This window comes from Polypterus senegalus, chromosome 3 (genome assembly GCF_016835505.1).
Source record: "Polypterus senegalus isolate Bchr_013 chromosome 3, ASM1683550v1, whole genome shotgun sequence".
NCBI lineage: Eukaryota > Metazoa > Chordata > Cladistia > Polypteriformes > Polypteridae > Polypterus > Polypterus senegalus.
Window position 1 is genome coordinate 136,697,680 of NC_053156.1, and position 24,600 is coordinate 136,722,279.

Genomic DNA, 24,600 nt, shown 5'->3' on the forward strand with positions numbered 1-24,600 from the left:
TAAGTAGTGGATGGATTCTTGAGTCAGATGTCTACATCGTCTAGTGAAAATAAGCAAGCTTCACCTAAAAAGAAAAATATGACAATTATACAGAGTTTGATTTTGTGAGTCCTCATTTTCAGCAGTGACTGCTATCAAGGAAAAATGCTGAGCATGTTTGCGTGTGGAGGATGATCTAAGAATCTGCCTATCATCCATCACTCCTAGTATTGAGAAAATACACAGTCAGAGACAAGCAGTTACTAATTTTTCAGGTACTTGATCATTGAAAGTATATGCAAAAATGTGGTGGAATGCAGTCCTAAACCTAAAGAATCTGAAACAGTGTTTTACTTTCAAGACTTCTATGTATTTTGTGGTAATAAATGATTGTTTGTTGTTTCCCTATAGCGTGGGTCGTAATTTTTTCATGTCAAAATTTTTTTGACTCCTTCACTAAGTATGGAATTTGAAATAAATAAAATGTCAATTATAAAGTAAACAATCAAGTGAAAAGTAGAGCAATATAAAGTATATAAATGAGTCATTGAACTGTGAAAAACCTGCATAAGTGCTGAGAACCAGGAAATAGAAGTCAACAGGAAATGACTATCCAATAGAAACAGTGATGACACTATCATGAAACGAGGCATTCGTAAAATAAATAAAAAAAAAGCCATTCAGAAACATGCTATTTGGAAAAGTTCCATTATTAAATAAAAATGATCTTTAAAAACAATAATATAATCTAACCACATTATTAAACCAAAATAAGATGATGAAATTGTATTTACTAATAATTAGATGATTTTTATTTAGTTATGCATTTTTTTCAAAATTGAATGACTCACTTATATATATTACTATACTTTTTATGTGATTATTTCATAATTACCATTTTAATTAAACTTTGTTTTTGGTACAAACAGTATTCCAGAAAGAATATAAAAAATTGGCATAATCATGCCATAAAACTAAAAATGGAAAACTACCAAACATGACATAAAACTAATTAGAAAATAATAGCTTCCTATACCAGTACAATGTTGAATAAAATCACATCTTTATTGCTTTTGGTCTCTTGCCCCTGTACTCTCATACAATGGTATACAACACGGTACAATGTAAGATAAAAAATAAATTAAATTATACCTCAGCCTTTTCAACTTTACTATACTTTTACTGATTTGTATTTAATCCAGCCGATTATTTACTTTTTAAATATTCAAGTCAAGTCAAATTTATTTTTAAACACACATTTAAAAACAACAGAAGCAGTACCAAAGTGCTGTACAAAAGAACATATAACTGTACTGTAAAGCAAAAAATTATGTAAAATAATTTGTTAATGACTGTTTAATTTCCATTCTCCTCCACCCAACGAGCTTGCCCACAGCGAACGGTGAAAGAGAAAAAGTGGATTTTTAACCGAGTCTTAAAAACCTCAATAGAAGGAGAAGATCTGATGTGGAGCAGTGGATCGTTCCAAAGCCTAGGAGCAACAACTGAAAAAAGCCCTGTCACCCCTAGACTTGTGGTACAGCTTGTATGAGCAGAGGTGGCTAGGAGAGATCATCACCTATGTTAAATGACATAGATCTACACATACCTTTTAAGTAGGACAGAAGCTATTTCAGTCCACATCCTTGAATGCTGGCTTCAAACTCAACAGAGCCCCATGGTCCACCATATCAAAAGCTGAACTAAAGTCCAGCAGCACTAAAATAGCACAAGAATGTGAGTCCAAGGTTAATAAAATATCATTAGTCACCTTCAAAAAAACAGATTCTGTACTATGAAGTATATTGAGGTATTTTCTCATTTTTTCTGTATTGCTGCCTGCATTTCTCTGTGTTATATTCAACTTTTTATTGCTATTTTTATATGGTTTCTTGTGTTTACTGGATTGAAAGTATTATGCCGTTTCAAAACATAATTCAATAAGACATTTACAGAAGTCTTTATGTCCAAGTTTAGTGGATAAACCTTTGTTGAATGTTATAATATTACTGCAATGCTGTTATCCCTCCAAATTTATTTTGCCCACTTGTGATAGTTTTTTTCCTGTAACATTTTGGTCACAATTGAAAAATGGTTTTGTTATGTAGCTATCAGAGTTCCACTACTATTTGCTCAACTGCTGTATGATATTTCATCTAAGGGTACTCTGGATTTTATTACAAGTCTGTGCACAAGTTTCAGTACTCCCATCTATGGTACTGATGATTCGTGCCGGACTCTAAATGTTTTATCCCATACATTGCTGGCATGAAATCAGAAAATGTTACGATCTTCTAAAAGATAACATCAATTAATCATCTGTTACAAATCTTTTCACAATCTGCAATAAAAATATCAAGTCAATATTATGTAAATATTTTGTCAGATTTTCTTCCATGTTTGTTTTCAGACACCAGTAGTGCCCATCATGTTTCGCTCACTTGAGCTAGTTAAGTCACAGAGGTTGTTAATTTTGTGGAGACATTCTGAAGACTGTGGCATTGAAGCCAAGAAGTTTTGATTTGAATAATGCAGTATGAAAGTGTTACAGACCTTGGATGCATAACAATAAAAAACGGACAGTATGACAAGCTGTATCATACAGCTTATAATATCAGACGGGAAGCAGAATGACTGATAACAAAAGAGAATGTAAACTCAGCTAATTATGAAAGTATTTTTTAATGTTTTACTCTGGTAAGCTTTGGTTAGAATGGTTTTTGGAGACTGTAGAACCAGTAAATGAATTCAAGTTTAAATTCATTACTTAAAACTATTCATGACAAAGTTATACAGTATAGCTAGGTCATGGCATTAGTTATTGAAAGTATTTGTGAACTTGCATATAAGATGATAACATTGAGTTCATGCATCATGTCAATCTGTGTACAGTAGATGACGATTAAGTTGAGCTGAAGAAAAGACTATTTTTTACTGATTTTATAATTTACATTCAAAAGTCAGTCAGAAATGCAATGTCATGTCTTATTCAAATCAAATATTCTCTTTGCTACCCAAAGACTTAGTTTGAGGAAATCAGTCATAACTGCAAAGTCATCATCAAGGTTAGCAAAGCATACTTAAGGGGAACAAATTCTAAAGAAGATTTAAGCCTCTTCTTATAAAGATAATTTGTTTGTCCCCTCACGTGTGATTTTAGGTTGCTTAGAGTTATTCCAGTTGAGTAAGATAAGGAGATGTGCTGGTAGTGCAGTGTATGATACCCCACTTTATTCTTCATTAAGCAGTGAAGTTACATGGAATGTTACCCCAGACAGAGTGATTGAAGGTTAGAGATTGTTGTGAATTTATTTAAGGGAAAATTGTATTTTTCAATGAGGTCCAACAAGCATACACATATTGATTGTTAAGAGGTTTTCCATGAAACAGTATAATAAATAGTAAAAGTCATGAAAGGCATACATTGATACATGTTGCAAGTATGTTAGATTTCATTATACATAAGCTATAATACTAACTTTTGTTCATAGTGCGCATAGTATTTCACTTATTAATATTCTTCAATAGTTTAAGTTGGACTAAAGTGGAACAAATAACTTGGAGAATTTGAATGGTACCTCTCCAAAAACCTAAAAGAATATATGAAATAACTTACGAATTGTACATGCCATGGCCTCCAATTAAAATAACCGCATTTCTAAATTGTATCAAACATCCATCTTTCTAACCCACTTATCCAGGGCTGGGTTGTAGGGCAGTTGGAGCCAATCCCAGCAATCACGAGGCACACAACAGGAACAACATCTGGACATTGTGACAGTCCATCACAGGATGAACACAAACACACACACCCATGGCCCAGTTTAGCAATGGCAATTCACCTAACCTGCATGTCTTTAGACTGCCAGAGAAAACTCATGTGGACTTGGGGAGTACATGCAAACTCAATGCAGGAAGCATCAGGGATGTGAACCCCGGTCTCCTCACTGCAAGGCAGTGCATCTAAAATAGAATAATTAAACTATGTCACATTGAAATGAATGAGTCATTATAATCAAAATAATTTGCAAAACAGTAACTGTGGGAAGAGGCTGCCACATTGAATAAACTCTGCTATTCTAAACTAAAGCTGGACAGGCTCCTTCCAGAATATTATTAAAAATGGGGCAGGAGACCAACTGTTATTACAAATAATACTAAAGATAACTGGAACTTATTAAATAATAAAAATATTAAGGATGCTGTTAAGTAGAAGACACTAAACACGACTTTGTTCAGTGCCTTTTACTTAACAGCTTCCTTAATAGGTTCAAGTTATCTTTATTCTTTACTTCCTATTATTTTTAATAAGAGCTGGTCTCTTATTCCATTTTTATTGTGTCTGTTTCCCTGAAGGACTCCTGTGATTACTTACATTGAACATTTTTTCTAACCCTTCACAGATATAGCATAATACGACATTTTCTATACTGTTTTTTTTAGCTATACATTTCACATTTAATTGCTTTTATTACTTACAATGCATAATGAATGAATTTACATAGTTTAATGACCAAACCAAAAGTAACATCATGATAGAGGTTTACAAAATAGATTGACAGAACTTTATTTGTCCCCAGGGGGAAATCTGGCTTTTTACAGAAGCTCTTTAACTAAATAAATAAATAGGTATATGTATAAGTAAATAAATAAATACACACACACACTTTGGTCTGAGCACACGCATGAATGAGTATAATGCAAGAAAATTAAAAAGAAAGAAACGTTGACTGTCATAGTCAAAGTGAGGTATTACACAATTGTTGCTATAATGCAGCCCCACTAGCATTTCTTAATACACTTTTGCTGAATAATTTGTTGTCTAAAAAGTACTCAGTGTTAGAGTGTCAGAGAGAGGATGTGCACCATTGTTCATAATGGTACTTAGTTTTGTTTTAATATTTTGCTACATTTACTTCTACCTCCGGGGATCCAGAGTCCTATAACTATAACTGAGCCTGTTGATTTAGTGGGCCTCTCTTGGAGTAATGTCACCAGCCCAGCACACCACAGTGCAGAAAATCATTGTGGCCATCACAGAGTTATAGAAAATGTGAAAGATGTCACTTGCCACATTAAAGGAACGCAACCTCCTAAGGAAAAATAGCCTGCTCTGTACTTTCTTATATAGTTCCTCTGTATTCTGAGACCATTCCAACCTCTCATTGATGTGGACCTCCAAGTACTTGTAAGAGTGGACCACCTCTACATCCATTATCCAACCTGCTACATCCTAACTACAGGGTCATGGGGTTCTGCTAGAGCCAATCCCAGCCAATACAGGACGCAAGGCAGGAAACAAACCCCGGGTAGAGCACCAGCCCACCACAGCCACCTGTACATCCACTCCTTAAATAGAAAATGAACATAGAGGCTCTTTGGTGTGGCAAAAGTCAATAACCAGTTCTTTGGTTTTGCTGATGTTCAGATGCAGACAATTCTCTTTGCACCAAGAAACAAACTCCTCCGCCTGACTCCTATACTCTGTCTCATCCCCTTTATCAATACTTGCCATAGTTGCAGAATCATCTGAAATAATCTGAGAAAATACTTTGGTCATTAGGCAAAGGAGATACTTACAAGCTGTTTTTCTTTAAATTTTAACATTTTAAGGTGGGTGGCACAGTGGCACAGTGGTAGCATTGCTGCCTCGCAGTAAGGAGACCTGGATTCGCTTCCCGGGTCCTCCCTGCTTGGAGTTTGCATATTCTCTCTGTGTCTGTGTGGGTTTCCTCCCACAATCCAAAGACATGCAGGTTAGGTGCTTTGGCGATCCTAAATTGTCCGTATAGTGTGCTTGGTGCCCTGTACTGGCTGGGATTGTCTCCAGCAGACCCCCGTGACCCTATGGATATAATGGGTTGGACGATGACTGACTGACTGATTTAGTTCCATTGCCATTGTAGCAACAGCCTATCCTGGCAGCATCAGTTTCAAGGCAGTAATCAAACCTAGGACAAAAAATTTCTTGTAGGTTTGGTTCTTAAGACAAGCTCTTGCATATAAACATATTCGTAACCACACAGTTCCTGATTCCTGGTCAAATACCTACCTTGTGCACCATGCAGGCATGTGATTTTCTCCATTATGTCTGGTTTTTCTTTCACATAATAAAAATTATGTTTCTGTTACATTAATTGCCAAATCTGCATTGGCCAGACCAGAATTAATGTGTGTATGTGAGATTGTGTCCCATGGCATGGTAAAACAGGTGGAGAATATGGGGATATACATAAATTCTAATTGGGATGTAGGCCTGGAACAATATTACAGACAATAACTTTGTTTTTCATAAAAATAGGAAATTCAACATCTTTTGTTAAATGATACTGAAGCCAGCGAAGGCACACTTAGTTAACCAGCAAATCAGATCTGAATTCTCACATGCATATTAATTTAAATCTAAGTGTGATAAAGGAAAGAAACTACTATGGGGTAGATGCAGAATTAATAAGCAGGCAACAAGCAAGTAATGCATGCAGACATGTTTTCATAATTTCACTTGTGCAATGACCTTTAAATAACCCTCATATGTACTATAGATATTGCTTATTTTAGTGTAGAATAAAATATAACTTGACACCACTTACTGTACATAGCTGTCAGTCAATCAATTCATATTAAATTTTACAAAACCACAAAGCATTTGCAACATGGCTCAGTAGCTATAATAGTGAACATTAAACCATAAACCAAATAAATTCCCACCACTACTGTCCTTAAACAAGTAATCTGACATGTCCGTGGTACAAGTGTAAGTCCACACCTCACTACTACTCGTCAACTTGCACTTATGCATAACTTAAACTATGTCTTTATATTTTTAATAAGCCATTGTGATTTGTAAGTTATTTTTACATAGAAATCTGAGTTAAAATATACAATATGTATGTAATATGAACTATATATTTTATGCCATCTCCTTTCAGCCAATGGTTACAGCTATATGTACAAGTATTGCCATATTATAGAAGTTACTTTGTGTATGCCTCAGACAGAAATAGCTACACAGGATTTAAAGACAATAAGTAAAATCATAAATCCTAGAGAATTCTAAAAGCCACAGCTTTGTTAAAATTTACCATTGCAGAACGGACGTACTGCTTAGTAAAAACAATTTTGAAGAAAAAGATGGATCATTAAAATCATGTTTAAATTTGCAACACCACTAACGATTTAAAGGTCATCATGGCTGTTTGTCTCATTATAAGTCTTATAATAAATGCCTAAAATATGAAATGATGGCTTATGGTAAACAAATATCAACTATGTTTCATTTTTTTGGTCAATGTTTGCTCAGAAATTAATCTTTTTAAGTTTCTTTTTTACACTATTTTCTTTACATTAAGAAAATATGGGATCTCACTTATAAAATATGTGACTAACAAGATCTAATCACAAATAACATCCCCAGAAGAGCAATAGGCCATGTTGCACAGTGATTTAAAGTAGATAAATGTGGTTTATGCATTCCAGACTATAGGAAGTTACCCAGACTTACCCAAAGTTCAGACAATTAACAGTACATTCATCTACCCACTGTCTGTGCTAGCATGACATCAATTTTTAGAATGGACAACTTTTGAAAGCTTTTTTTGTATTTTGGCAATGATATTTTTATGATATATTTGTTGGTTTGAAACAGCTTTACATACATATATGCAAAAACAAATAGCGATCTTTGAGACTGAATAACTAAATGCAAGTTGGTCTCAACATATTCTTTTGTAAGCTCTGAAAAAGCTATATTTAAAAATATTGTGAGGTAGTGCTCAGCTGGCATGTTTTTTGCCAGGGACATGGCACCAGCGGGTATTGCAAAGGGCAAAAGTGAGTACTGCAGTAAGCATCCAAGAGAGAGACAGAGAGAGAAAAAGTCCTTTGCATGTCATTGTGGGAATACAGGAGTCAAGGGTTATGCCTTGTATGTGTGATGTGTGCCCTCAAAGCCTGAGGAGTGTATGGATACTAGAAACCACTAGAGGGGCTCTATCCTGGTGTGAGTGGAGCATATATATGGTCACTCCTGGCAGCACAGTCAGAGTCTGCAAGTCCTTATTAAAGTACTCCTGCTTACAATTAAGCAAATATTACATTATTACTTTTGGGTTGTGATGGTATCTTTCTCAGCTTCATTCTGTATATGTTATGTTCCATTAACTACTAGCTCAGGTATCTGCAACAGATCTTTACAATTTCTCATAAGGATAACACCTTGATTAGTAATCACCTCAGAACATGGAAGAGCCACATTTCTTATGACTTTTGCCTATGTGCTCCAATTATTACCATCATTCACTCGCACAAGGTCATCTGGTTTAAGCTCTGCAAGAAAATGTGCACCTTTATCATAATAATAGTTTTGTCTTTTCTTTTTCCGTTCTTTAAATTTATACATTTCTTTGTGTCCCTCACTTTCAGCATCAAGAATATCTGATAATCTAATTTTTAGTTTTCTACTGAAAAACAGTTCAGTTTGAGTGGAGATGTAATTTAATAATGTGGTATGTGGGTCAGTTTTAGAGTCTGTTTCCTTTTTTAGTAGCAGCTTTACAATCAAAACCATTTCATTTTGGGCATTATGGACTGCATGTAATATATCTAAATTCATATTTTTTCACAATTTCTGAAGTCATATCAACTGAATTATGGCTCATTGTCTGGCATTACAACATCAAGGATGCCATGTAATGTACAGAATGATTAAAAGTGCAGTATCACTTGTTCAGCTGTGGTGTCCAGTAATAATGCTAGCTTTGGGTTATGTGAGTAGTAATCCAGAGCCAGTACATAATTCTTGCCATCTAATGTAAACAGGTCAATTCCTGTTTTCTTCAATGGGCCTCATGAAGTGCTTTCATCCATACATATTGGCTCTTTTCTCTGCCTGGAACTATACTTCTGACATGATTAGATCATTTTTTAAAAATCTGCATTCATACTGGACCAGAATAACACACCTTTTCCCCATCTTTTTGACCTCTTCATCCTCAAATGGCCTTTGTCTATTTTTAGCTGTATGTTATGTTGTAATGCATTTGGGATTACAATTCTTTATCTTTTAAACATATTCCAACCAGAACAGTAAGTTCATCTCTACGTTGTATATAGGGTTTTGGAATGAAGTGCATGGCCCACTCTAGTGTGGTCACCTTTTCATAATACGTCATCCTTAGCTGTAGCTCTAGTTATCATAGTCGACCTTTTTTCATACACTGGGCTAACATGTACTGTGTAGATACCACATGGGCTGGAAGGGCATCCCAGTCAGAAGAGGGGATGGTTCCTTTCCCGGATGAGAGGCTCCTAACAGGCAGATAGGCATCCCAGCCGGGGAGGAGAAGGGGATCAGACCTGGAAGGAAAGACCAGAGGGGATGGACGGACAGCCCACTGAAAAAGGAAGATGTCACTGGGGACTTTTTATTTCTGAAGCACGGTAGATGTCAGCAGCCCCATATATCAGTAGGAAACCAGCAGGGCATGCTGGGAGATGTAGTCTGGCACAGCAGCACTGCTGGGGTTACTGGGTGCCGCAGGAGAGTGCTGCAGGAAGACAAGCGCTCTGTTAAAATGTACTTTCACATGACCCAGAAATGCTGGCACCGGAAGTACTCCTGGGTCCTTAATAAAAGGGACCGCACTCCCACACCCAGGCAAGTCGGAGCTGGGAAGATATAGGGCAATATTCAACTGGAGGAGGGTAGTGCGGTGGTAAGAAGAAGAGAGGTATTATGAGGAGAGAAGACCTATATATTGTGAACCATGCTTGTGACACTTTGTGGAGGTGTCATTGAATAAACCTTCCATTATTGAAGCCGGGACTCTTTGTGTGTTCATGTTCGTGCTCTCAATAAACTGTCTGCCTCCTTCCATTCCTTACCTGGTCTGTACCCTCAGTTGGGAGCATGTGTTGATGGTGCGTTCCTGCACCCACCACACGATGAACCACCTGGATTGGGAGCTGAGTGCAGTGGGTGACACACTGGAAAACTGTTTAAAAAAATTGTTTTTTTTATTGTGGCTGGGGTTCCAATCCTGCCACCAACCCCCAGGTTTTCCCAGTAATTTGGAAGACCTGCTTGCTGAGGTGGATGTAGATTAATGTCATACCCAGGATGAGGCAATTGCAGTTTAAGGGGCCTTGCTCAAGTCACTTCTGGTGTTTATGGGATTCAAACCAGCAACCATCTAATTGCTGGTGCAGAGTCATAGCCTCACAGCCCACCACCACTCTTGGTGTAAGTGACATTTCTGCAGCTTTAGAGACGGCCTTGAATTCTAGGTGGAGTGTTTGCCAAGCCCTTATTTGCAATATTCACTACTGACATCTGATCTGTTTCAACCCTCATTGTTTTTCCATGTATGTAAAAATGAAAAATGTCACAAGCATTTGAGGACTAGAGCTTCTTTCTCAATCTGAGCATAATCATGCACAGACGAAGTTAAGTCTCGGGGGGGTATCTGCTACAGGTCTCCACTTTGTTGTGTATTCATACAGCAAAACTGCCCCTATGCCTGTCTGAGAAGTGTCTGCAAAGAGTTTTGTGTCCTTTTTCTCATCATATGATTTCAGATGAGATATTAAAGCTTTCAGTTCTTCAGATTCTTTTTTATGATTTGCATTCAGGTTGCATTCTGTTGTTTTATGCAGAAGAGGGTTCTTAGCTAAGTCGTAAAGGATGCTAAATTAGGTACATGTTTTCCTATATAATTTACCATGCCTAAGAACATCTGCATATCTTCTTTATCAATAGGTTCTGGCATATTTTTTATTGTCCATGCTCTTTTCAATCTGTGCACCTTCCTATGTGAGTTTATTTCTGTTCTTCTAAACATGCATTTCTTTCTATTTAAATTTCAAACCATTTATTTTAGCTGCCTCTAACAATTGTTTCAATCTGTTATCAATGCTCCTGAATTTTTTCTCCCCATACTAAGACATCATCAAAATATACCTTTGTTCATGGCATACTACCAAACATTTGTTCCACTGTCTTATGAAAAACCTCAGCACTGAACATAATCTAAAAGGTAATCTCTTGAAGCAGTACCTCCCAAAACGTGTATTAAAAGAACACAAATGTGCAGTAGCTTCGTCAAGACTATCTGCCAGAAGCCTGAAAATGCACCTACTGTTGTTTAGAGAAATCCCTGGCACACACCATATCTCCTAATATTTTTTCTCTTGTGGATACTGGAAGTGTTCCCTTTTAACATTCTTATATATAATTTGATACTATCTGTATGTATGGTGTTCACATCAATACCCCATTTGCATGGTGTTCGCGTCAATACCTCGACTCAATACAAGTTAGAACCATGCAATGGGACTCTGCCTCTGTAGTTAGAACATAACGTGGCAAACGTGGACACAGTATTGCATGATAAGCTAAGAATGTTTGAATGCTTCAGTGACGCCGCTGGACGGCTGAGTATAGTAAGCCGGTGTTGGTTCGAGCAGATAACAGTAAATTTGGTTGATCATTGGAACGTTGGTTTGGTGGGGCGTACTTTCCAGAACTAACATCGTCGACTGACTTAAACCCTTCAATAGCTCCGGAACCGTAAGTAATTTAGAACGTATCGCCATTTGCTTGGTATGTTGAAATCTATCTTTGGGCAGTTCGGTTTTGGCATACGTCCTTCTGATATCAATTGGCAAACTGAGTAATGACGGCTGGGTATTAACAACGGTCATTGTTTAAATTTTAGCTGATTTCAGATCTAAAATGACCACGGCAACATAATTATTACTCCAACTCTGATTAAAGTCGTAAAATACGGTTTGTTTTGAAAATTTATTTGCTGGAAAAAATCAAATGAGGTGCGCCGAAATGCTGAGTTCACGTCTCACAGCCCCGTTTAAACAGGAAGCTCTTCATTACATAGGCCGAAAAGGTCTATTTTAAGCACAAATCAGTGCCATGATAACAAAATCATTTCAAGGTCTTAAAAAAAACCAAATAATTCTTTGCCGAGAAAGTATGGATTTCACAAACGTAGAATGTGTAGCCTGATTTGATAGGGCTCCCAGTCGCTAGTAAAAATTTTATTATTTGGTACCAATACATAAGCATAGCAATCCACCTTTTTTCCTTCACTGTCACTAGGCAGTGCACCTATTCAATTGGCTATTGCACTCTCTCTATTTCTATATCCAGGTTTTCTAATCTTTTAAGCTCTTTTCTTAACCTGTCTTGTAGGGAAAGTAGTGTTTACCTGTTATGGGTATTACTGGTTTGTATGGCTTTTCTGATTCAATTTGGTATTGAAATTTAAGTGTATCAAATTCATTAAATACATCAATATATTCATCCTCAATATTTGCTACGTTTGTTTCAGCTCCATCATCCACCACGTGCACTACACAGCTTGAGTATACAAGTACCCACTAAAGGAATCATTTTACCACTGTAAGTTTTCAGATTGAACAATTCTTTAGTATTTATAGCACGTTTTACATCTCATCAAAACAGCTCAGTGTCCATTATATTTATTTGAGCTTCCAAGTCTAATTTGAGTGCAACATTAATCCCAATAGCTTTGCAAACAGTGGTCCAGTCTTCATGTATTCCAGCAATTTTTATTGCTCCTACGAACAACCCTTTCAAAGAGTTTGCTGGAGTTGCTTTCATGCCTTTGTTGCTGTATGTCTTCCTCTGACTCTGGCAGACTTTTAAGAAATGATTTTTTCCTCCCTTAATTCTTAAGGTTCTTCCTTAATGCTGGGAATTGGCATGCTTTGCTGCAACTGCTTTTTTTTTCTTTCTTTGCGGAGCTTGGAGCATTGCTGTTTTAGTTGCGTTTTTGTTCCCTGGTCTATCACTATCACTTTTATTTCTGTCTTTGTTGACCTTATACACCATCTCTTCCTGGTGTTTTCTATTAACTTTTTCTGTTCTGTTTCAGTTGTCTAGCCTGACAACACTTGAATTGCTTTATATTAAAAGCCAGCTCTGTCTCACCGAGCAACTTTTCTCTCTGGCCCCTGTCTCGCATTCCTATAACTTTCATATCATGTAATCTGATCTGTTAGTGTTCCAAAGCTGCAGATCTGATTTTTTTTAATTTCAGGTCTGTAATAAATTCCACTTATCACCTCTATCTTGCATTGTTCTCTACTATTGAAACATACCTCTCGTAGATCTCATTATTTTTTGTACTGCAGAAGGCCTAGTATTTCTCAAAGATGAGTTCATAGCTGTTTTTTTATCTGCCATCAGTTACAAACTGTTAAACATGTCAAAGGCATTTGAACCTGCCGTAGTTAGAAACAATGCCACTCTTTGTTTTATTCATTAGTTCTGAGGCCTGTCACGTAGTAGATAAAGCACTGTTTAAAATGCTTCTGTTGCTTTTCCATGGTGCCTGTTCACTTCAGTTCTGTTTGCAGTTTTAATTGCTCCATTTGAGTTTGACCCTCTCCTGGTACCATGCGTTGTTTTTACCTGCACTTGCATAAGGTAAAAGAAAGTCCACAACGATGGATAAAACAGACTTGTTTCTTTTATAGCAAAAACAACCACCGCTCAGTAATATTTAGTCTTCATACACCAACTATCACTTGTGTGGCACAGTCTTACTATGCCTATAATATATCTCATTTATCAGCATCTTATATATAAACGTCTATGCGTGGAAGTGTGTGTGTCTGTCCGGCCCGGAAGTGGAAGTTAGAGTCGGGGTAAGGGCTCTGCCTCCGAGGAAACAGAAAACTCGCCAGCATGTCTGCAAAACGAAACCTCAGAAGAAAGACAAAGTCGCTTAGCCGATAACATCGGCAAAATGGTATCCTTTTTACTTTTCCTCTCACCTCTAATGAGGTGAGCATGTCGGCAAAACGAATCCTCCTAGGAGAGAGATGCCCAATTTAGTTCCTTTGAATTACCTGACATCTCACATTTCGTTTTTTTTTCCTGACAATTTCAATAATTTGTAGGACCCCAGACTTTTTACAGCATGGGCTTACAAAGCTAGTTTAATATATGACATCATTTTCAATTTTTAAACAACAGATTATATAAACAAATATTATAAGTAAAAGTATTATTTAAGCAAAGGGTCATAAGGAATAATGATACTGAACTGTGGGTCGTCCTAGAAAAAACAGACATGATATGAAGATGGCTGACCATAAAAAATGTATTCCAGTGTACACAAATGCAAAACGTGAATGCATTGTATAAAATCAAATCTCCCAGTCTAATTAATATCTGGGAGTACAATTTGGATGGGCTAACTGTCTTTTTAATTAAAAAGACTGACTGTACCTGCTTTCAAAGCTTTCTTCTTGCATTTTTTATGTTTTATGTAGGAGGTAGGAGGGAGGAGAGAGACTTTAGCAGAGAGGGAGTATGGAGTTTAGTCAGCGGGCGTAAGGTGGATTGTGTTTTGACAGACATGGAAAGGAGTTTTATGGGAAGTTATTTTGTTCACGGTAACAGAGGAGTTTTCTTAGATTGCAGATGTAGTTTGTTGTGGAGGTAGAATGGAGTTTTTTGCATGGTGGTGGAGGGAGTTCTAAAATGGACACCATAAAACAGCATATATTTAATCAGACTGTAATTGAGTAGTAGACTTAGTCAACAATTTTTTTTTAGAGAAGAGATTACTTTAAATATCGGAAATGTTTTTTTACTTTTATGTTGAATCTTTCCTATTGTGAAAAGCAGCCACATTTGCTTGTCTTCTGATCTGTATGCATAGTATGGAGGATCATGTACTTTAGAGAAAAAAATTATCAGACTGGTCATATGTAAAACAGAACACAAGTGATACATATTAGAAAAACTGGGCACAGAAATTTACAAGACAGAAGAGGGGAATATTTTAGTGACTGTCCGTGGTAACAAGAAATGTGAACCAGGAAGAAAAATTCAATTTCAATTGAAATCATTGAGCTTTTATTTTTTTTGTTAATTGTCAATAGAATTGTAGATGTGCAGGACAGCTTATTTTTGCAATGCTTAAATATATATAAAGTACAGGATTTATTTTCAGTTATTATATTTCAGAATCATAAATAATTTTTAAGAAGTAAAAGCTGCCGCTACAAAAAGAGTTGAACAGTTTTTTTACATAATTGGTTGAAAGTTTGTAAAAGTTTGACGTAATTCATTAAATGTTACACATTTACAATGACATGTTTTGCTTTTTTTTTTCAAAACTACTCCATGCATTTCAAAAAGAAAGAATATACAGTATATTCACAAATTATATTGATTTTACTTTTATTAAATATGGCAAATATTATTTGAGACTAATAGTTTCTTTACAGGTGTTTTGTTTGCATTTTTTTTTCTATGGTTGATTAATAATTGAGTTACTACTCTGTAATTGACATGATTTCTTGGAAAAACTATTATCACATTAAGTAAGACAAACAGTCTTAAAGTGTTAAATTATGTCTAAATTAATATATTTAGATCTGTTTTGATTAATACAGAGCTCCTTTGTCTGTTTTTCCAACACCATAATAAATGTTAAAAAACTAAATGTAAACCTTCTCCAATGTTTTTCTAGATACATTTACTAATAACATCACGTGCTTGCTAATTTCTGATACAGCTGATCCTAGACATTTGTGTGTTTCACTTTTACGACAGCAACCATTTGTATGATTTTAATAGTAACCGTTATTTAAAATTTTGTTTTGCACAACCACACGTTTGCAGGCTTTGCAGCTTTGTGTAGTAGAGAAGAAAATGAGAGGGGCAATGGGAAGTGGTTAGTATCTTACTAGGTGCTTCAATAATTTTGTTCATGCTTCCAGTGAAAAGAGCAAAATTTGTTGCATATTTTTATTGAGTTGCTTAAAAAGTTGAGTTTTGTGTTGCAATTGTACTCCCAAGTGTAGTGCAAGGCCTTCTTGCTCTTAGCCCAAGAGTGCCAAGTCAGTATTGTGGCTTAATGGGAAAATGTTGAGAGCCACTGTTTGCCACAAGTTAGTTGTTAACAAATCGACCCGCTGGCTTGAGACATCAAGGCTGCCGATTCCATCGACCTCAACATGTCTCTGCCATGCTCCCTTATTCTAAGATCCATAAGAATCTCAAGTGGAGCACAAAACTAACACTGATGGATTATTTCAAGCCATCATTCATAATCTCCAACACAATCCACCATCTGTGAAGGAGAGATTGTCGGGAGATGATGTTGAGACCTCACTAGTTATAATGTCTTATGACAGCAGTGACTAAGGTTTTTTTCATTGAGATGTTAGCAGTAAAGGTCACAGAATTCTATCAAAATAGCAAGCGAGAAAAACTGTTTGTATGTTACCAAGTTTATTTTGTTGTAGTGCATTTTATGGGTTATTTCATGGTTACTGTGATATGAAAAGTACATATTATCAGATAATAATTTGTTATAAAGAAAACTATGCAGGAAAATGTATTTTGAGCAGTCTCAAGTGAAAGATTACTGGTTTTGGAGGCAATGGGAATGTAATCCCCTATTCCTATGGGCTCATTATATTAACATTCATGTCTTTGACATTTGTGATTCTTTCTAGCAACATTATGCTAACGATGACTGACTGTATATTCATTAATTTCACACAACATATAAGCCCAGTACTTGTTCATTGGTTTAACATCAGCAAACACATCTCTCTTTATATAAAATCCAATGTCTGTCTGTATGTCTGTCCACTTTCACAAGAGAACTACTTAACAGATTTAGATCAGGTTTTTTCTATAATTTGCTTGAACATTCCAGTTAATTTTGCAACCTCTCTCATCACGTTAAGTATCATAGTTCCCTTGCAGCAACAATTTATTTGCGCGAATCTGAGAGAGACACAGTAGGTCAAGGGGAGGAGAGCAGGGCCGTCCTCACTCACGCGCCAGCCTTGGGGCGTATCTTAACTCTGCTTAGCTAGCGAACGAGAGAACTAGTTAATGGATTTAGATTGGGTTTTTTTCTAGAATTTGCTTGAACATTCCGGTTGATTTTGTGACTTCACTCATTGTACTAAGAATCATAGTTCGCTTGCATGAGATATATACACTCACCTAAAGGATTATTAGGAACACCTGTTCAATTTCTCATTAATGCAGTTATCTAATCAACCAATCACATGGCAGTTGCTTCAATGCATTTAGGGGTGTGGTCCTGGTCAAGACAATCTCCTGAACTCCAAACTGAATGTCAGAATGGGAAAGAAAGGCGATTTAAGCAATTTTAGCGTTGCATGGTTGTTGGTGCCAGATGGGCCGGTCTGAGTATTTCACAATCTGCTCAGTTACTGGGATTTTCACGCACAACCATTTCTAGGGTTTACAAAGAATGGTGTGAAAAGGGAAAAACATCCAGTATGCGGCAGTCCTGTGGGCGAAAATGCCTTGTTGATGCTAGAGGTCAGAGGAGAATGGGCCGATTGATTCAAGCTGATAGAAGAGCAACTTTGACTGAAATAACCACTCGTTACAACCGGGTATGCAGCAAAGCATTTGTGAAGCCACAACACGCACAACCTTGAGGCGGGTGGGCTATAACAGCAGAAGACCCCACCGGGTACCACTCATCTCCACTACAAATAGGAAAAAGAGGCCACAATTTGCACAAGCTCACCAAAATTGGACAGTTGAAGATTGGAAAAATGTTGCCTGGTCTGATGAGTCTCGATTTCTGTTAAGACATTCAAATGGTAGAGTCAGAATTTAGCGTAAACTGAATGAGAACATGGATCCATCATGCCTTGTTACCACTGTGCACGCTGGTGGTGGTGGTTTAATGGTGTGGGGGATGTTTTCTTGGCACACTTTAGGCCCCTTAGTGCCAATTGGGCATCGTTTAAATGCCACGGGCTACCTGAGCATTGTTTCTGACCATGTCCATCCCTTCATGACCACTATGTACCCATCCTCTGATGGCTACTTCCAGCAGGATAATGCACCATGTCACAATGCTCGAATCGTTTCAAATTGGTTTCTTGAACATGACAATGAGTTCACTGTACTAAAATGGCCCCCACAGTCACCAGATCTCAACCCAATAGAGCATCTTTGGGATGTGGTGGAACGGAGCTTCGCTTCCACAAATCTCCATCAACTGCAAGATGCTATCCTATCAATATGGGCCAACATTTCTAAAGAATGCTTTCAGCACCTTGTTGAATCAATGCCACGTAGAATTAAGGCAGTTCTGAAGGCGAAAGGGGGTCAAACACCGTATTAGTATGGTGTTCCTAATAATCCTTTAGGTGAGTGTATTTGTGCTAATCCAAGACAGAGGCTGTGGGCATTCCTCGCTATCCTGTTTCACTTCTACATAGGTGGAGCCGTGAGGGATGGCTGGTTTGGAATATAAGTATCTTTCAGGTAAGCTACAATGTGCATAACAATGAGATAATCATAAAAAATCACTGATGATGCTTCTGCATTAGAACAGGTTTCAGTTGATAGATAACACTGCCTTTTAAAATAATTAGCCTAATTACTATTACAGTATATTGAAGTAAAAAATGAAGTTAGCAGTGCTAACTATAAACAATCAAATTCTTAATTAATGGCCATGCTAATTGGAAAAAAAAGAGAACAAATTTGGTACAGTAAATACAGTTACTGGTATTCAGGAGTGAATGTGTCAAAGAGTTAATAAAGTGGAAGAAGAGAAGAGGTCACCCTCCCTAGAGTGAACCGCTACTGAACTTAATCCTTACCTGGCACAATGAAATATTAGTGGAGAAAAGGACCAAGATAGTATGTTGTGATAAAAACAAAACCCACTATTTTCCAAACAAATCGTACCCCCTAAGTGTCTTAGGCTATCACAAAATATGTTCCAATAATCTGCTAATGAACCCTGTATAAACAACTCCTTTGCAATATCTCTGGTCATGACAGTTTCTGCTTTCACATAGTGTGCAAGAAGAAGGGTATACCTGTAGTATGAGGAGCATTTATGTGACCCCTTTTAAATTCACAATCATCGAAATCCAGAAGGGAAAGACTACAGGACATAAAGTAGAGATCATTATTAATTTTAACACTTGTTGTTTTCAAAAGGTCATTTGCTATGTACAGTAAATAACACATTTAGTCTTTTCGCTCATATATAAAGTAATAAATACATGCTTCAGATAATAATTTTTACTATGATGTTCCAGGGCCGTAGTTTAATCAGAATATATTTCTCAGCCCTATGTATGAAGTTGTAATTAATACTGGTGGGCAACAAGCAATTTCACTTGTATAATTTTGCATGAACTTCAGGCACTTCAAACTTTTGAAGGTACCCACATCACAGTCCATGAGTAATGGTGAGACCAAACCTACATTTCAGGTAGTGTTGAAAAGTAAAATGCAATGCATTGGATATGTCCTTTGTGTATTGCATTGGATAATCACCTTTTTACATTTTGGCAAAAAAGCAAGTGTGTGTTTCTGCTTTTGAAAAAGAGTTTCAGATTTATCGCCTATTTACAGCACAAATCTTTTTGAGGAGATGGGGATTAGAGCCTGTAAATCAATGGAATATTATGATGTATAATGTATGAGGCTGGAGTAACCTTAGCAATAAGCAATAAGATTTATAAGAAACTATCAAAGTTATGGTTAAAGTATAATTCATGGTAAATGAACAGCGCTATTTTTAGTGTAACAAATATCTTTTTATTTGATGTTTCAGCTAGAAGCAAAGCATTTTGACTTATTTTAGTTCAGAGAAGGCTGGTGTTGCTCACATCAAAGCTGCCTTGTGTGAGGTGTGTAACAGTAATCATTTCAGTGCATGTGAAACAGTGGCCTTTAGAGTAAACCTTTTTCCTGTTCTGCTGTCTGCCTGCCTTGCTTCGTATTTTGAAAAAACGTGATTACATTATTCATTCTGTCTTAAAACTCCTGTATGTGATGGTGCTAATGATTATAGAATGTGCCCTTTTTAGATGTACTCTTCTGGAAGTAATGAGACACTTAATGTAATGAAAAAACACTATGTTGAACTTCATCTTTCGTCTTGTTTAGGGATAATTATGTCTTTAGAAGAATCTTGATCCAGCTAAAATGGTCAATTGCAATGAGCTATTAATTTGTAGGCACATAGCAACATTAAGTCCAAGATAGGTCTTCATAAATTAAAATGAACCTTGTGAAATATCTATTGATTTGTTATGATGATAAACAGTAAAAACAGTGAAAACCACAGAAGGATCAAATGCCTGTATGAATGATTTCAGGGTCACTTTGGCAATCCTTTTGTCACTTTAACACTTAATCCTTTAATGTTTTTCAGATATGCCACATGACGATGAACCCTACCAATTATGCAGAGATTCATTGAAAGGACATTAATCCCTGTTTGTATAAAATAAGTAGTTTACTCACATAATTTGTCCAATTCATGGTTTGATGTGCTTGAATAACTACATGCTATCTTAAAGAAAGTGCGTATTTTATTACTTTGAAATATTTGTCAGATATGCTTCTTTTGGTATTCATGGGCAAATAAAAACATGTAGAATGTGGTGTATAATTTGGTTTTATGAAGCATTAGTGGTTATTGACAGTGGTAAGACCAGTAATAATGTGTAGAGCAGAGACGTGGGCAGTAAAGGGAGTGCAGCAGAAGTTAGATGTGGCTGAAACAAGAATGTCTAGATGGTTGTGTGGAGCTATAAAAGGACAGCATAAAAATGAGACAATCATCTATCAGCAACAAAAATAATTTTTTGTGAATTCTCTATGTAATAAACTTAATAAGTTATATAGTAATGAAAATTGCATAATTAGATCTGGACCACCCTATAGTACAGAAAACTTAAAAAACTAAAAATTAATTAAGTAAGAAGATAGGATTTCCAAACACAAAGTATATTAAAATCATTCCCACTATTGATGCTTAATAGGAAGCAGAGAAATAACATAATTATTTATAGCAAGAAGGGAACACTGATCAGCAGGATAGAGGACAGAAGCACAGGAGCACACTCCCAGAACATATTTATAAATATCCCAAGGGCTAATAGAGTATATAAGTGACAGTAGGGGTCCTCATCCCCGTAGAGTGATGTAAGATATAAATGATGCATATATCGTTTGTGGCGGACAGCCGGGGATCTTGCTTGGCCAGGACGCCTCTACGCTGGAAGGATCAGAGGAGCAAGCGTTGCCAGAGCATTACCTCCCCCTGAGCACTAGATGGCAACCCCTAGGACTCCTGCAGGGCTTCATGGGAGTTGGAGTTTGGTGCAGCCCTGTTGGGATCCTCCTTGGAGAGCAGCTCTTCCGTTGCACCGGGAAATGCTGCCAGAATTAGTTCAACGAGCATCTGAAGCACTTCTGGGTGCCTTATAAAAGGAAACAGCAGCCACTACTCGGGCAGCCGGGAAGAGGTGGACAAAGCTTGCCGAGGAGGAGTGCACAAAGAAGGAAAGGGAAAGAAAAGAAAATAAGGAAGGAAAAGTCAAAAGAAAAGTAAAGAAAGTGTGTTTGTGCTTTCTGTAACTATGTAAAAGGAAAAAAAATCATGGGTGCTTGGACTGGTGCCTCCTGCGTATGTGTGTGTCAGGTTATAGCACTGTCTATCTTCCACACTGAGTTTAATATATTGATGATTTTTGTTTTTGAAGGACAGAGAGATATTTTTCTAAAAACAGAATTCCTAAAGAAGGACGGTGCTGACGATAAATTAAGCTGCCAAAGCTTGGTTATTGGTAATGGTTAATGAGTCGCATTGCAGAGAACTGTGCATAGTGCTGTTACTGGGTTTAGGGTCAGATAGAGTGAGTAAGAAAGTGCAAGTAAAGGATGAGAGAAGAGAAAAGAAGATAAGAAAACACCACATATATTTAGAACTGATCTTCACTGGAGATTTTTAAAAGAAGTAAGAGAACATATCATTTGAACTGTTCCCAATGTTGAAATCTCAACAAAAATTGAAATTTTCAAGGGGAGAAATAAAGTACAGTAGTTGGGCCACTAATATTTAGATATAAATTATGGAATAAAGGAATATAACTGTGCTAGGCAGGAGAGAGAGAATTGTGAATTTATGAGATGGGGCCTACATTTGATGAACATTATTCAGTTTTAAAGTTGTGAAATTGTAATATTAAAAGAGATCAGGTAGCAACTGTGTTGAATTTGATAGTAATCTAAGGAGGATGTCTAATGAGTTGGTCTAAACAAAAGGATATAATGAGTTGCAAATAGGTCTTAGCTCGAAGACCTAGTGTGTAAAAGTATACACTGACAACAGAAATCTCCAACTTATCACAAATAAAGAAAGGAGTGTTTAATGTAATGCCTTTCAATGTTCAATATAAAACAGATCGGGGGAATCAAACTTCCAACCACTATTTGATCAGTGGGAGAAGGAGTAGCATTTCATTGACAAAATTAAACTGAGACATTAATTTTAATAACAGCTAATCTATAAATGATGTTAATAAATCCTTAGAACTTTTAAAAACATAATGATAATTTGAGAATACTGTATATAAGAGTATAAGGTTAAACTCCTAAACCAACACATCAGATTGATTTGACCAGTGGGCTAGAGTATGGTACGAAGGATTGATGATAAATCGACTGAGGGTAAGAATGGATTTTGTCAAGTCAATTTCATATCTCACCAGTTTTTCAAAAGTGTTAGACCTTGAAGTGGTAAAATATCATCTACATAAAGCAATATGTAAGTGATGGCATCCACGAAAATATGAGAAATCAAGATGTTGAATTGAAAGAGATGGCAAGGAGTTCAAGAGAGATGTAAGAGTAGTAGTGAGAGTGGGCATCACTGTCTGGCAACTTTAGCGATCTTTAATGGCAGAGAAATAATCAAGTTGGTAAGAATTATAGATGCTCTAGAAGAGTACAATGTTTTAATCATATTGATAAAATCTTCACCAAAACTCATTTGACTGAATCACCAGCCATAGGTAGAACCAGTTTATGTGATCAAAAGCTTTCTTTGCATCAAATGACAAGAGAGCTGATGGATTTGGTAAAGCCAGAGCCTCGTCAAGGACACATTGGAAATTAATAATACTGTCTACAGCATAACATGAGCAGATGAAGCCAGTCTAGTCTGGATAATTAATTTGAAAATGACTTGTATTCATTTTGCTAAAACCTTTGCCAGCATCTTTGATAAGAGAAACGGAGCAATAGTAGCAGCAGTCTATGAGGTCCTTACCCAATGTAAAAAGAGGGTTATGTAGTTAAAATAACAGACTTCACAATTATTATCTCTTATTCCTCTAAATAAGGCATACATTTGCTCTATTTCAAAGCTGTTTATTAAAGTCTACTGTCAGGGATGCCGGGGCAACGACCCAGCCGGGACGCCGTGAGGGACCGGAAGAGGGTCAGAGCCCACCCTGGATCACATGGGGGCCGCCTTTCTGGTTGCTCTGGGGGCCACGGGTACAGGGCATGGAAGCTCCACCGTGTAGGGGCCCATGGTCACCACCAGGAAGCGCCCCAATGCCTTGGGGACCTGTTACCCCAGCACTTCCGCCACACCAGGAAGTGCTGGGGGGAAGATTTAGGACGGCACCCGGAGACCTGCCGGGAGGACAGCCGGCACTTCCGCCACACTGGGGCGTGGCCAAGGGAGGAATGCCGGGAACACCTGGAACTCATCCGGGGACTGTATAAAAGGGGCCGTCTCCATTCATTCAGCGCTGGAGTCAGGTGGAAGCAGGACGAGGCAATAGAGGAGAGTGGAGGTGGCCCGAGAAGAAGGTATTGAGTGGCCAGGACTGTGTGGATTGGGGTTTGTGCACTAATGTGACTGTGTCTGAGTGTCATAATTATTGTAAATAGTTTGTAAATAAACGTGTGGTGGTCATTAAGAACATGTCCGCCTGTCTGTGTCCGGGCCGCGTCCACACTACATTTGTGCAGTCTACCGGTTGTACCTCATGCAGGTACTGTAGCTTCTTGCTGTAATTTTATACAGCAATAAATTACAAATATTACTTTGTGAAGTGTGCTTTTACACAGAATAAACACTTCTGAAACTTAGCAGCTAAAATCCCCAGAAGCAGGCACTGTAAATTGAATGAATATCTGGAAGCCACAGCATTAACATTCTCCTTTGTAGCATATTATATTTTGTATGGCTTGTTATCTGTTGCTTTCAATATTAATGATCAAATAGTAAGGTTAATTCTAATTTTTTACCTTTATTTATTTGCCTTTTCACTTCTGGTTTTCTATTATTCTCTTTAATGTACTGTACAGATCGCTGATTCACTACAAACTGCTCAACAATGTTAAAAAAAAGTAAAACGTGAAAAATATTCATTCATATTAGTTGTAATTGTAATATTTTGGTAGTACACTATTGTCTAATACATTCCATTTTTCTTGATTTCAATTCTATATAGTAATAATATATGTTTATGAAAATTTTTAAGTTCATTCACCAATTACTGGCATGTAATGTCAGAAACCCTTCAAAACAATAAGCTGCATGTCTAGGTGTTTTAGTTACATTTGTCACCTTAATGTATATAAAAAAGCTCAATTTATAGATTGTGAGGCATTACTCTGTGAGAGAATACATCACGCCAAATGACAACACACATCCTGGAAAAAGAAGACTCATTACATGTTGAACTATTTAGTAGGCTCTGAAAATTAGAACTAAGATGCAGTACAATAATAAA